Here is a 12,443-nt window from a genome sequence, read left to right as displayed (position 1 = left end):
CTAAAAAATCTGCCAGAAAATTAGGAAATTGACGAAAATTTTATTCAGTCTCGGAGTAGTACCAATAGACTGAGTGAATCCAATCTTTACTTTTCTCAAATTCGGGAATTTTTCCCTGGAAAATCCTGGAAAAACCTAGGAAAACCTGGGAAAACATGAGGAAAATTTACTAATCGCTGAGTTCCTGCACTTTATTTCTTATTTCTGAGATAACTAAACCCAAATTTGGGTCGATCAAATTCGCCGTGATATCACCTTGAAAGATATCGGCGCCGGTGGTTAGCGGATTACCTCTCACCCCAGCAGGCCTGGGTCCAATCTCAGTCGGCGCCACCGGCATGTTCTAAGGCATAACATCTCTGATCACGCCTTCCTTCGGGAAGTAAAGCCGTTGGTCCCCGGTTGAGTTGATGGGTCGATTGGTAGGGTCCAGGTGTGGGAGCTGCCTCCCTGGCGTCGATAGCATTGAAGCTCAGTTCGCGTCACTTTTCAATAGGTCCTATCTACATTGATCGATTCTCTTCATCGACACTCTCTTTCGTAAATAACTCGGCTTCACAAATGTTTCCTGCCGTCTTCGTCGAATTAGATGCTAGATTGTTGCTTCTTTCATCGAAAATATCCGGCCGTGGCGATTCAAAGTTGATCAAGGTTGATCAAAATAATTTGTACCTCTGCTTCCAGTTTGATTACATGAGCATTTTGTGTGATCGTTGGTTCTGAAAATGGACCAACAGGCAGATGAATTCTATTCCTACTCTTTACTGTAAAAAGCTTGGTGGCCCTGAAAAGAGCCGTTTTGTTGGTGATGATTTAACCTCCGAAACCAAACAGAGTGCGTCTCTGTCACTTCAAAACGTAGGTGACAGCATCACGGATCTCATTTTTCAGGAACACCTTCAGCACACCTCGTAAATCAGACCGGCGATACGTCAGACACCGCCACGGCGAGCCAGACGACGGATGGTGGTTATCTCGAAGAATTTGCGTTTGGTTCTGAATATGGCGATGAGTGTGCAAAATATTATGCAATTCCATCCTCCCTATTCGAACGCGCCCGAGGATCGGAGGCGAATGCCACTTCGACTTGTTTCGTCTACTTACTACTCTCTGACGACTGTGCTGGGGAAGCAGCATATGCATGCAGGTAATTGGTGGATTTGTTAGTTAATTCGACGCTTTTGGACAATGCTGGACATTTACAAGTTTTTCAATAGTTTCTTGTTGAAAATCAACATTCGGAAGCATTGTCGATGCGTAGCCATATTTCTGATCGATTGGTGATAAAACTATTGAAATTGGACCAGGGGCAGCTGAGTTATTAGTGTTCAAAATCTTTCTTAATTTGTTACATGTTCCATTTTCAGTTTTCATAAAGTGTACCCCCATATAGAAATCAAAGACGTAGTCCTACGTCAAAAGGTGAGCAGTTGGGGGAGGTGTCGTCCAAGTTCAAATCTCGGTCTTGCCAAGGGTCTTCTGAGATGGAAATTTTCTCGATTTCCCCTGCCTTGTTCCACACATATTCTTGGGTATGGACTTCGATGGGAAATCCACAGGATTTTATAACGATGTCTATAGTCTCTGTACTTCCATGTACAGCTGGGGAATGTCGATACGTAACCTCAAATATTCCATCAAATCTGGACTTATGTATGGTTGCCTTAACGTAGTAGTATAGGACTTAAAGGAACAGATCAATGCAATAACATTCCATTCCGTGAGTCCGACATAAATCACATACCCATCATTAACGATTTGGTCATCCTTGTGTTGAACTAGTTTGTATCACGAGGCCCCGATGCGATGGGTGGCCTACCGATCAGTTCTTGTAAGACCAGTAAGGCTTCACTTAATCTCTTAAATTTGATTAGCGGTTGAGGGTTGATGATCAACAACAACCACAGCCACAGGATCCTGCTTGCAGCAGAACTACAAATGCAAAGCTTATCTGGATCGAAAACCATTCCCGAAGTATGACTGATCTAAAGTGGGGGGATATTTGATGGTTTTCATCGGTGGTCTATTGGCCATTGGTTTTCAATGGTAGTACATTACAACTACATAAGATCGTGAACTTGGTAGCCTTGAACGTGTGTAATTGGTTGGTGGCAAGAGGCATCATAATCAGCGACACGATTTTAGTCTTGGGTGATGTCTTCGAGGTCACGTACTTCTGAACCGAACAGATGAACTGATTCGAGGATGTTGTTTGTGGGATTGAACTTTCGCCCGTTCGAGTTCTAGTTTTGATTTTTTCGGGGAGCTTTTAACAGGTAGCAAGAGGAAATTTTGCCACCATTAATCAGGTTACACATTCGTTTCTCACACGTATCTTTTGGACGGGTCGAATTTACTTGAACACCGCATAGTTTGGATGGCTTCCAGTTTCTCTTCTGCCCGCTTCGCTCACGTTCAAATGAGAATGAAACTTAATGTTTGCCATAAACCATCAAAGAAATTAAAAATGAAAACGCAATAACAAAATCCATTATAACTTCAGGGTTGCCAAACTTATGGGTAATTGACACCTTGATTGGTACACTTTAGCCTACTTCGGCACGTTTGGCGCAGCGCTTGGCACAGCTATCGGCACTGCGAAATCCCACGGCCCAGAATAAGGTGTGCAGAGTTTAATACCCCTCAGAAATTTCATTGGCTGAACACAATAAAACAGCGGCATAGTGGCGTAGCGGCAAGTGCAAATTTTCCAATACATTGAAATCCGTTTGACAACCGACAGTTGGCGCGTGGCACCTGAGAGGTGCTCAATGTCTTAAATTGTATTTTTTTTGTAATTTGGAATTAACCAGAACCTTCAAGACGTGAACCGTAGTAGTCAGAACCATGCTGGCCGCGTCCGGACATGTTCCGGGTACCTCGGGGAAGTGGTCAGATTCTTCTTGAACCAACACCTACATGCGAACCGTCAAACTACATCAGAATTTAAAAAAAAAGATCATTGGTGGCCATATTAAGTACTGAAGACCACGTTGACCAATCCGGGCATGTTGCAAGTACCCCCGGGGAACTCAGATTTTTTTTAACCAAAACGCTCATGCGACGCATCAAACTACATAAAAAAATGGCCATATTAAGCTGAAGATCACGTTAGCCAGATCTGGACATGTTCTGGGTACCCCCGAGTAAGTGGCCACATTCTTCTTGAACCTACACCCTCAAGCGGCACATACATAAGATCATTGGTGGCCATATTAAGTACTCAGTACCACCACGTTGGCCAGATCCGGACATGTTCCGGATACCGCCAGAGAAGTGAAACTTGAATCTACATCCTCATGCGACACATAAAACCTCTGGAGGTCTTGAAACTTCCCTTAAAATCTCTTCAGAACTAGTTTGAAGGTCTCCTCAGAACCACCATACCCGAACATAACCCAAATACGTAGTAGAACAAGCAAAATAACCATACAAATTCCTCTCATCCCAGCAGGCCTAGGTTCAATCCCAGTCGGCACCGCTGGGATGTTCTGCGGAAGGGAAGTAAAGCCGTTGGTCCCCGGTTCATGAGTTGATGGGTCGATAGGTAGGGTCCAGGTGTGGGAGCTGGCTCCCTGGCGTCGGTATGATTGGTGCTCAGCACGGAAAACAAGTTCGACGGAAAACAAATCAAGAAAAAATACAAATTTTATTAGGGTTCTCCTCAGAACTACTCTGAAACTGTCCACAGAACTACTCTGAAGTTCTCCTCAAAACTACTTTGAAGTTCTCCTCAGAACTACTCTGAAGGTTCGACTCAGACTTACTCTTAAAATCTCCACAGAAATACTCAGAAGTTTTCCTCAGAACTACTCTGAAATTTTTTTCAGAATAACTCTGAAATTCTAATCAGAACTACTCTGAAGTTCTCCTTAGAACTATTTAGAACTTCACCTCAGAACTACTCTGAAGTTCTCATCAGAACAACTTTGAACTTCTCCTCCGTGAAGTTCTCCTCAGAAATATTCTGAAGTTTTCCTCAGACAAAGTTCTCGTCAGGACTACTCTGAAGCTCTCCTAAAAACTATTCTAGATCTTCGATGAAGTTTTCAACATTTTTCTGAAATGTATGAAGTTGTCTTAATGTTCTTTTGAAGATCTTTAAACTTTCCTGATAGTTGGGGCTTCCATAAAGATATCTTTACGTTATTTGTTAGAAGTTATTTGAACTTTTCAATAAATTTTAGTTCTCAGGACTTCCCTAAAATTCACGGAACTTTCCTTAAGCTCTCACAGTTTTCCTGATACTCTTAATCCTTCTCTGAAGCTTTCAATATTTCTCCACGGTTCATGGTTCTTCTTCAAAGTGCTCCCAAATGTTTTAAAGTTCATGCAAAATCAGAGACGATCACTGAACTTCAGAAAAGTTCAAAGCTCCTTGGATATTTTTACAAGGATTCAGATTGATTAATTATTCAGAAGACCTTCTACACACTAAGAAATTATTATTTTTACACGAGACGTAATTCAGCTTTGACGTAAATCATGGAACGTAAGCAAACATGACATGTAAAATTAAATGTCCTGAAACTGAAACACATGCAACTCGACGAAAAGTGCGTTTAATTGAATTGATTTTCTCGACCTTTTCACCTGATTTTTATGTCACGCTTGCATGTGTCGGTCTCAGGACACTGAAATTTACATGTCTTTTTCATAGTGTGTACTTATCAGCTATTCATTCAGATATTTTCAAACAGTAAGTATGTCAGCTGAATCAGAGATTATTCAATTAACCGTATGACTTAATGACGATAATCTAGTTTGAAGATCTCCAACTGATTAAATACCTTCAAGTAGATCAAGTATTATTCGAAAGATCTCCAGAAGATCAAAACCCGTATTGCTTCAAGCACTTTTTTTTTTAAATATGGTAGATCATTCAGGTAACTGAAACAAAAAATCAAAATAATCCCGTTTACGTGGTTTGTTTACGTACATCATGCAGTGGAAGAGACAAAAATAATAGATTTTACGCGCATGCATTGTGGGTTGGAATGCGGCAAAGCGGTAGCGGTACAATCAACAATCAATACGAAACTAACGATTTTAAATTGGCTCACCACTTTAGTAGCCTATTGGTCCCAAGCAAACGATTAACGTACCCTATTCCAGTCGAAATTCTAGTACTACGCAATGTTTGTTTTGATTCGCTATGAAAGTTTGACAGATAAAATGAGGGGTTATTGGTTTTTTCTATGTTTCGAGGGGTGATTCGACAAGCTTGGGACCGAAGATAGCACCAGAGGTGAGCCAAAAAGTTGAGCACGTTTCTTCGGGACCTACTTGTCTTAGAGTTACCTCTATGGTACAATAGTGTGATTTTAGTACATTGTGCGTTTACCGCTATGCCGCAGTCATTGTGTTCAGCCCTTTAGTGTGTGGATCGTCAATAACGTTCTGCAGCGTGACGTCACGAATGAACTCAGTGTTAATCGGTTGAAACTTTTTGGCAGTTCAGTTGTACTGCTTTCAAGCACTTAGTCTTTTTTTCAAAAAAAAAAATTATAAAATTTCCGAATTTTAACTTTCAAGTTGTCGAGGAATAGCGCGGTGAAAGGATGTTGCTTACATCTCACTGCAGTCTAAAAAGCTATCGAGAAAATCTACCCAAGAAAAAAATGAACTAGGGCTGTGAACCATTTGCCGCGTTAAATTTAACTCGCGGTTAAAAGTGACATTTCGCAAGTTATGTTCAAAAATCCCTGTGTTACTGATCGATCGGTTTTCGAGCAGAACTCAGCTACGATTGTCAAAATTTAACTTCTTGTCTGTCAGAAATAACCACGCTCGGATAGCAGCGTTAATCGATAACTTTCCATCTGTCAAATTTTAACCAAAAGTTAAAGTAATTCACCAAATAGTTCAAAGGTTCAGTCAATAATCGTATTGTCAATACATTCGATATTGAAGTCAATACATCGGTATTGACAATATTTCTGTATTCACATCATCAATATTATTGTCAATAATTCCCCCGCGTCAATATATTGATACGTGTGGGGTTCGCTTTAAAGCCTGCACAAAGGCTGTCAATACTTGTTTACGTTTTACGAAGCTGTAAAACAAAACAAAAGTCCAACCTGCAGACATTAGCACCAACCATATATAGTTTTTATGAGAAACTTGATTCTAGAAGAAATCCCTCTCTCTCTGGATGCCTGGAAGCATTTGCCTTGTATGCATCTATGTAAATACACAAAACTCTTATTTAAAACCAATTCAATCAGCAGCGCCCTGTTGAACAATTCAACCAGGAAAAGTCAATCAATTGGCACACATTTAGTTTGATTGGAAATTGGATTTCAAGCCAAATTTTGCCCGATCAGCTTCAAACTTTTGCCATCTTCACCATCGCAAACGGTTATCCTGCAGAAAGTGCATCGTACAATGTGTCTTGACGACCGAAGGCAGAGAAATGAAAGCAGAAGTCTATCCCACCGGCTAGCTAATTGGATTTCATTGGATCCCGACAAACAAGCCGGTCTATTTTCATGCAACGTCGGAAGGTTTAGTGAAGTAGTAGCAACGGTTTTGCTTGCTCGGCTCCGTCAGATGCGTTAACGAGAATCATTGCTCAATATGGAGAAACAAAGAAATCTAATCCATTTAGTGGGAATAGTATGTGAAATTGCAATATCGGTTCGGATCTGTCTTGATCTGCTGATGCCTGCCGGTATTACGTGGGGGTGAAAGATGCAATTTCTAATTATCTTTGGCCTTTTATAGGATGATTACAATTGGAGAGAGCCCTTGCCGGGGGGAAATTCAATGCTTTGGCCATAGTCTCGGATCAAGTGGATATTTCGATTGCATGTACTATCAGCAGAGTTGACGGATGAGGAAGCCATGTTTGTTTTCCTTGATTTGTTTTCCGTCAATCTCAATGCTGCCTACGCCCGGAAGGAAGCACTCCCACACCTAAGACCCATCATTTCATGAACCGGGGACCTTTACTTCCCTTCCGAAGAAAGGCGTGATTAGAAATTTTATGCCTCAGAAAATCCTGGCGGCGCCGATTGGGATTGAACCCAGGTTTTTTGGATGAGAGGCAATCACGCTTACCACTACACCACCGGCGCCGCTAGAGGAAGCCATGTTGGCAGGAAAAAAAAACTGTACTATTGTGGGAGTATCAGTGCGCAATCTGTAGTCAATCTGTAGAGCTGCTCTTTTGCACTTAAATAGTGGTTGAATATCTAAACCTGAGACAAGTTAAGATATATTATACAGTAAGACACCAAAATTCGGTCTCTTAGAGCACTATTCCATTTTGAAAAGTTCATTGTGAAGGTCTAGAGTATCCACGTATATTACACATAATTGTTATGTTGCAAAGTGGATGCAATATTGAATAAAATTTGAAATGCCCGGATTAATAAACCGTCCGCTACTTGATCCATTGAGGGACGCCCAGAGTCTCTCGACCGTGACGGGAATTGAACCGACCACCTTCAACATGGTTTTACCAACTGGTAAACACTCGTGTTTATTTCAGTTACCGTGGGGACATAATTTGTGATTAGCCCCGGTCCCTTTTAAATTGTATCATTATTAATGTACGGTCCTTATATTTTAAATGAAGTTTCACATTCATCTAGTGATGGCCGATTTTCATTCGAATAATCGATTAGTCGATTAACGAACCGAAAAGTAAAATATTTGTTATCGGTTATATCATGCCGATATAAGCATTAACATCTCCAGAGGATCATCACCGATCGTTTCAAACATGTGCTGCACTCTCATTGGAGGAAAAATGGCAGCACAGTGAACAAAAAAATAATCGATTAGTTGTTAATCGAGTAATTAAAAAATGAGACATCTCTGATTTTGGTGTGATTGTTTTGATAAAAATGAGCGCAAAATTTCATCTCTACCGAGGGGGCAGCAAAACCACAAAATTACCTTGAATACGGGGGGTATTCATTGGATGAAAGGAACCGTGAAAGAGGACCAAAGATGCCAGATTTACAGACATGTCTGTGAATTTACAGACTTTTATATTTTTCTCAGACATTTTTTTCGTTACAGACATTTACAGACTTTTTAGTTTTTTCATAGATTTTTACAGACTTTTGTAATCAAGGGACAATTTTAAATTTACATCGGGTTTTACATCATTAAGCAAATTTTAACGCGATGCATTTTGCAACACGCATTAGAAATTCGCACGTTTTCAAATCCAGCACACGAAATTGTCACTGTTATAGACGCTGCCATGTTGTATCCACAAACGAGCATTTTCCATACGATTTGATGGCTTGTTTGGATATGTCAACTCACGTTGGCCGGTCTAAAACTTGACTGTCTATAGTCACTGCCACTGTAAAACCCAAATGTGCGGAACCAATTGTGCGATCAGGATAAAATTCAATAGCATCATACGGGCAAACATTTTAAACAAAATGGAAGATGTTTTACTCAAATCGGTTCAGCCATCGTTGAGAAAAGTGAATGAGTTTTACTGAATTCAAGCGTAACTAATCAAATCGACGTATCTGCTTTTGTAAACAATCACTTCAATTGCCGATTTGCGGTTGCTGCTAGTAGCTAATTAGGGGAAAGACTCCCCTACCTGATGATAGTGTTTGTTTGCGTGAGTGAGTTGGCAGTTAAGACAAATCGTCGATTGAAGTGATTGTTTATAAAAGCAGATACGTCGATTTGAATAGCTACGCTTGAATTACTTTACTTTGTTGGCCATGTCCGGATCTTATCGTGCGATCTGGATAAAATTCAATAGCATTCTATGGGAGAACGGTTTAAACAAAATGGAAGTGGTCCCATTCAAATCGGTTCAGCTATCGTCGAGAAAAGTGAGGGAGAAATTTTGTTTACATTTCAAATTTTTACCTTTTCGATCATGAATACGCACTTTTCATCTTTCATAAATAAATTTCAATGAGGTTGAATGGAAAATCAATATAAATACTTGTACTAATCATTATGGTGAGTTCCATTTGATATAAGGTATCGCACAGGTATGCATTTTGGTGCATGTCAGAATCTGTCCACTTCCCGGGGGTACCCGATACATCTGAAAGAGGCCATTGTGATCATTGGGTCTGAATATGTCCACCATTGATCTTCTAGTAAAACTCTACTGTTATTTGAGATGTCGCATGATGAGTTTTTGATACATCAATCTTTTTTCAATAGAATCTTTAATTCACATTTTTGTTCATATTTTGAGAACCATAATTCCGATCGGTAAAAACAAATATGCTACATTTTCAGCTCAAATCGTTAAAAAAAATGTCAATTTTGTCTCGACCCCTTCTGATTTGAATGAAACATTGCTCACGTGTTCGCTGCTACTAATGGTTGCATTTTTCATTTAAATATGATTTTGTCCTCCAGAGTAACTTTTGAAAAGGGCATATAAAAAAATGGATTAATTTTTGGCAAAAAATCATAACTTGAAAACAATTGATCTGATGAAAATGGCATATGAGAAAAAGTTTTAGGTAATTAAATTATCTTTGCGGAAAAAATACATTGAAAGAAAAAACTTCGTAAATAAGTATTTAAAAAACGTAAAACGATGATTATATCAAAACACCCCTCCTTCGATCTTTAAATTTTTTTTTCAAGAAAATTGATGGAATACCCTTAAATTTTGTGAAAAGTAAATGCTGGTAACTTTCTTAAAAAGAAATCTATAGTTTTTTAAATTTTTGTTGAGTTTTACAAGTTGATGAAAATGCATATTTTTTAGTAAAATAATAATTTATTTAGATTCTACGCATAATTTTCGATAACTTTGAATACGGAAACTTTTTTCCTAAGTCCAGCCGTTCTCAAGTTAATGCGAATTAAAAAAATATAATTATAACAATTTTCAACATTTTAGGCCATTTTCAAATGCTCGTCGAGATGTCCAGCAACGAGATTTTTTTTCATGATCGTATATTAAAAAACAAACAATTCATTCTCAGATATGGTAGCTGTCAGACTTACCCGTTTCTATCTAGAGGCAGCGGAAGAGAAGCACGTGGATGTGGTCAAATGAATGGTTTGTTGAGATAAGAAACAGTATATATTTATTATTTTATTTTACAACTCATATTATTTAAATACATTGAACAATTTGGGTGTATCGTTTGAAGTAGAGAATATTTTTACTGCAATTTGGTTATTTGAAACTGAAATATAGCAATGATATTTTCGAGTTCCAGGAATTGGTTTCACTTTCTTAAAAATTGGATCCAATTCCGTGTCAGCCTTTTTGTATTCTTCCGTAGAAACATAACAAAATGACATTTTTGTTTGAAGATCTTCTTTACGACTATTTGCCCAGTCGTACAGTTGTTTAGGGTTCGTTATAGGATGCTCGTGTTGCTACGCTAAACTTGCTCTGGTTGCCATTCTCTTAAGGGTACCGCCAATCGCATCACAAGGACCGTGTGAAGTTGCAAAAAAATGCCATTCAATTTCTACATTATGCTTATCTTCAAATCCACAAAGGCTAGCAAAAAATTTTATGTTTTTGTATTGTGATGCTGCTCCATCTGACATAAAAATACACTTTTGGACTGTTATTTGCGACTTTAAAAATTCTAATAATTTTGAGATAAACAACTGAACTGCTACTGTGTCATGCTTTGGAATGTCCGAAATAACCACAAAACTTAAATGGTTTAGTGTACCATTATCATTAAAATAAACGACAAATGAACCTCATCTTGCAGAACAAATGTGTAGTTTTCAGAAAAGTCGCAAATAACAACGACTGCGCCATCTTCTAGTGTTTGTTTTTTTGTTTTTAAGAATTCTGCCTTCTTTTTTTTTTATAAAATCATGATATATTAATTTGTCTAACTTTTCCGTAAAGAAAAATGAAAAATCTTCGGAAGGCAAAGTTTTCAACTCAATATTACACCTATCTGTCGTAGTCCACTGTTCAAATGACACTTCTAATATTTGTTTCTCTTCCAATATTTCTAATAATTTTGTTTCGGATAATGACGTATCGTAACGGCGCCGGTGGTGTAGTGGTAAGCGTGATTACCTCTCACCCCAGCAGGCCTGGGTTCAATCCCAGTCGGCGCCGCCGGGATGTTCTGAGGCATAACATCTCTGATCACGCCTTCCTTCGGATGGGAAGTAAAGCCGTTGGTCCCCGGTTCATGAGTTGATGGGTCGATAGGTAGGGTCCAGGTGTGGGAGCTGCCTTCCTGGCACGTCGGTAGCATTGGTGCTCAGCACGGAAAACAAGATCGACGGAAAAAACAAATCAAAGGAATGACGTATCGTAACAATTCATGTACGTTCGAAGATGGCAATAGTCTGTTCTAGATTGTAAATCGCAAAGAAGTTGTTCCATATAGATAGTGCGATCACACAATATGCTATCTTTTTTCAGGCTGTTCAACATTAGATTAACATTTTCGTGAATCGTACATACACAAACATTATGAGATCCTGATTTACTAAGAAGTTTACAATTTTTGGCCGTAAGGCTGCAAATGAGCTAAAGCTAATATTGATATCTTTATGGGTTTCCGTAAAATGCAAGTATGTTTCTTTGAGCGACATTGTTAGTAGACGTTTTTGTATTACCTGGCGTACACCACCCGTCACTACAGAGACATAATCTCTTTGGCCCGGCATAACTCTGCTTATATCGTCATCTTCGTAGAATTTCACAACTGTATCTACTAACTCTGCTCTCAGTCCATGTCCTGCTTTGGAACGAGGGGAACATAATATTAAATCTTCGGCGACCAATCTTTAACCTGGGAAGAAAGAAAATGAAAATTATTTTTAATTTTTCCTTTATGGTGTTTAAAAAAAAAATATATAAATCTTACCTGTGCTGCAGTATATCTGTTGACACCGAATTCATCCATGATTCTTTGTACAGGCCAGGATTTCGGTAATACTGATAATACTTGTGTCTTTTCTTCTCGAGTGCATTCCGGATCTGCGTATTTTTCCTTTAGTTGGCTCATCATTTCATCGTAATCCTTAGCCTTGGCGTTGAGGATTCCTTGGTCATCATCTTCCGAAAGATCGAATATGTGTCGCTTAACCCCATCCATGATTTCTTTAGTTTTCTGTTGAGGATAACACGCGCTTCTCAGCCTCTTTGTCGTAGTCGGTGATACATGGATACCCATGATGCCTTGGTTGAATGCCTCAATATTATGGGACAAACTGATTCTATTGGCAACAGAATCTGCTGAAGTCGATTAAGCCAGAGACGTAACCGATGGGATGATATTCACAATGGATTCACTCTCGATATCTATGGGTGCTGTTGAGCGTACACCACTGGTAGAAGGTTGTTCCAGATCTTGCTGCATTCCGTCATTCGAAGGCGTTTTGTTTGATGGCAAACGGTAAACTTGAAGACGACATCTACTACAAATTTTCAAAGAACTATCCAGAGGTATTTTACAGCCAAAACATTTTAATTTTTCTATTACTCCATCTGA

The sequence above is a fragment of the Ochlerotatus camptorhynchus genome, unplaced genomic scaffold (assembly GCF_037179485.1).
Source record: "Ochlerotatus camptorhynchus isolate MF236.1 unplaced genomic scaffold, CSIRO-AGI_Acam_v1.1 ptg000392l, whole genome shotgun sequence".
NCBI classification, from domain to species: Eukaryota; Metazoa; Arthropoda; class Insecta; order Diptera; family Culicidae; genus Ochlerotatus; species Ochlerotatus camptorhynchus.
This window is presented reverse-complemented; position numbering follows the sequence as displayed.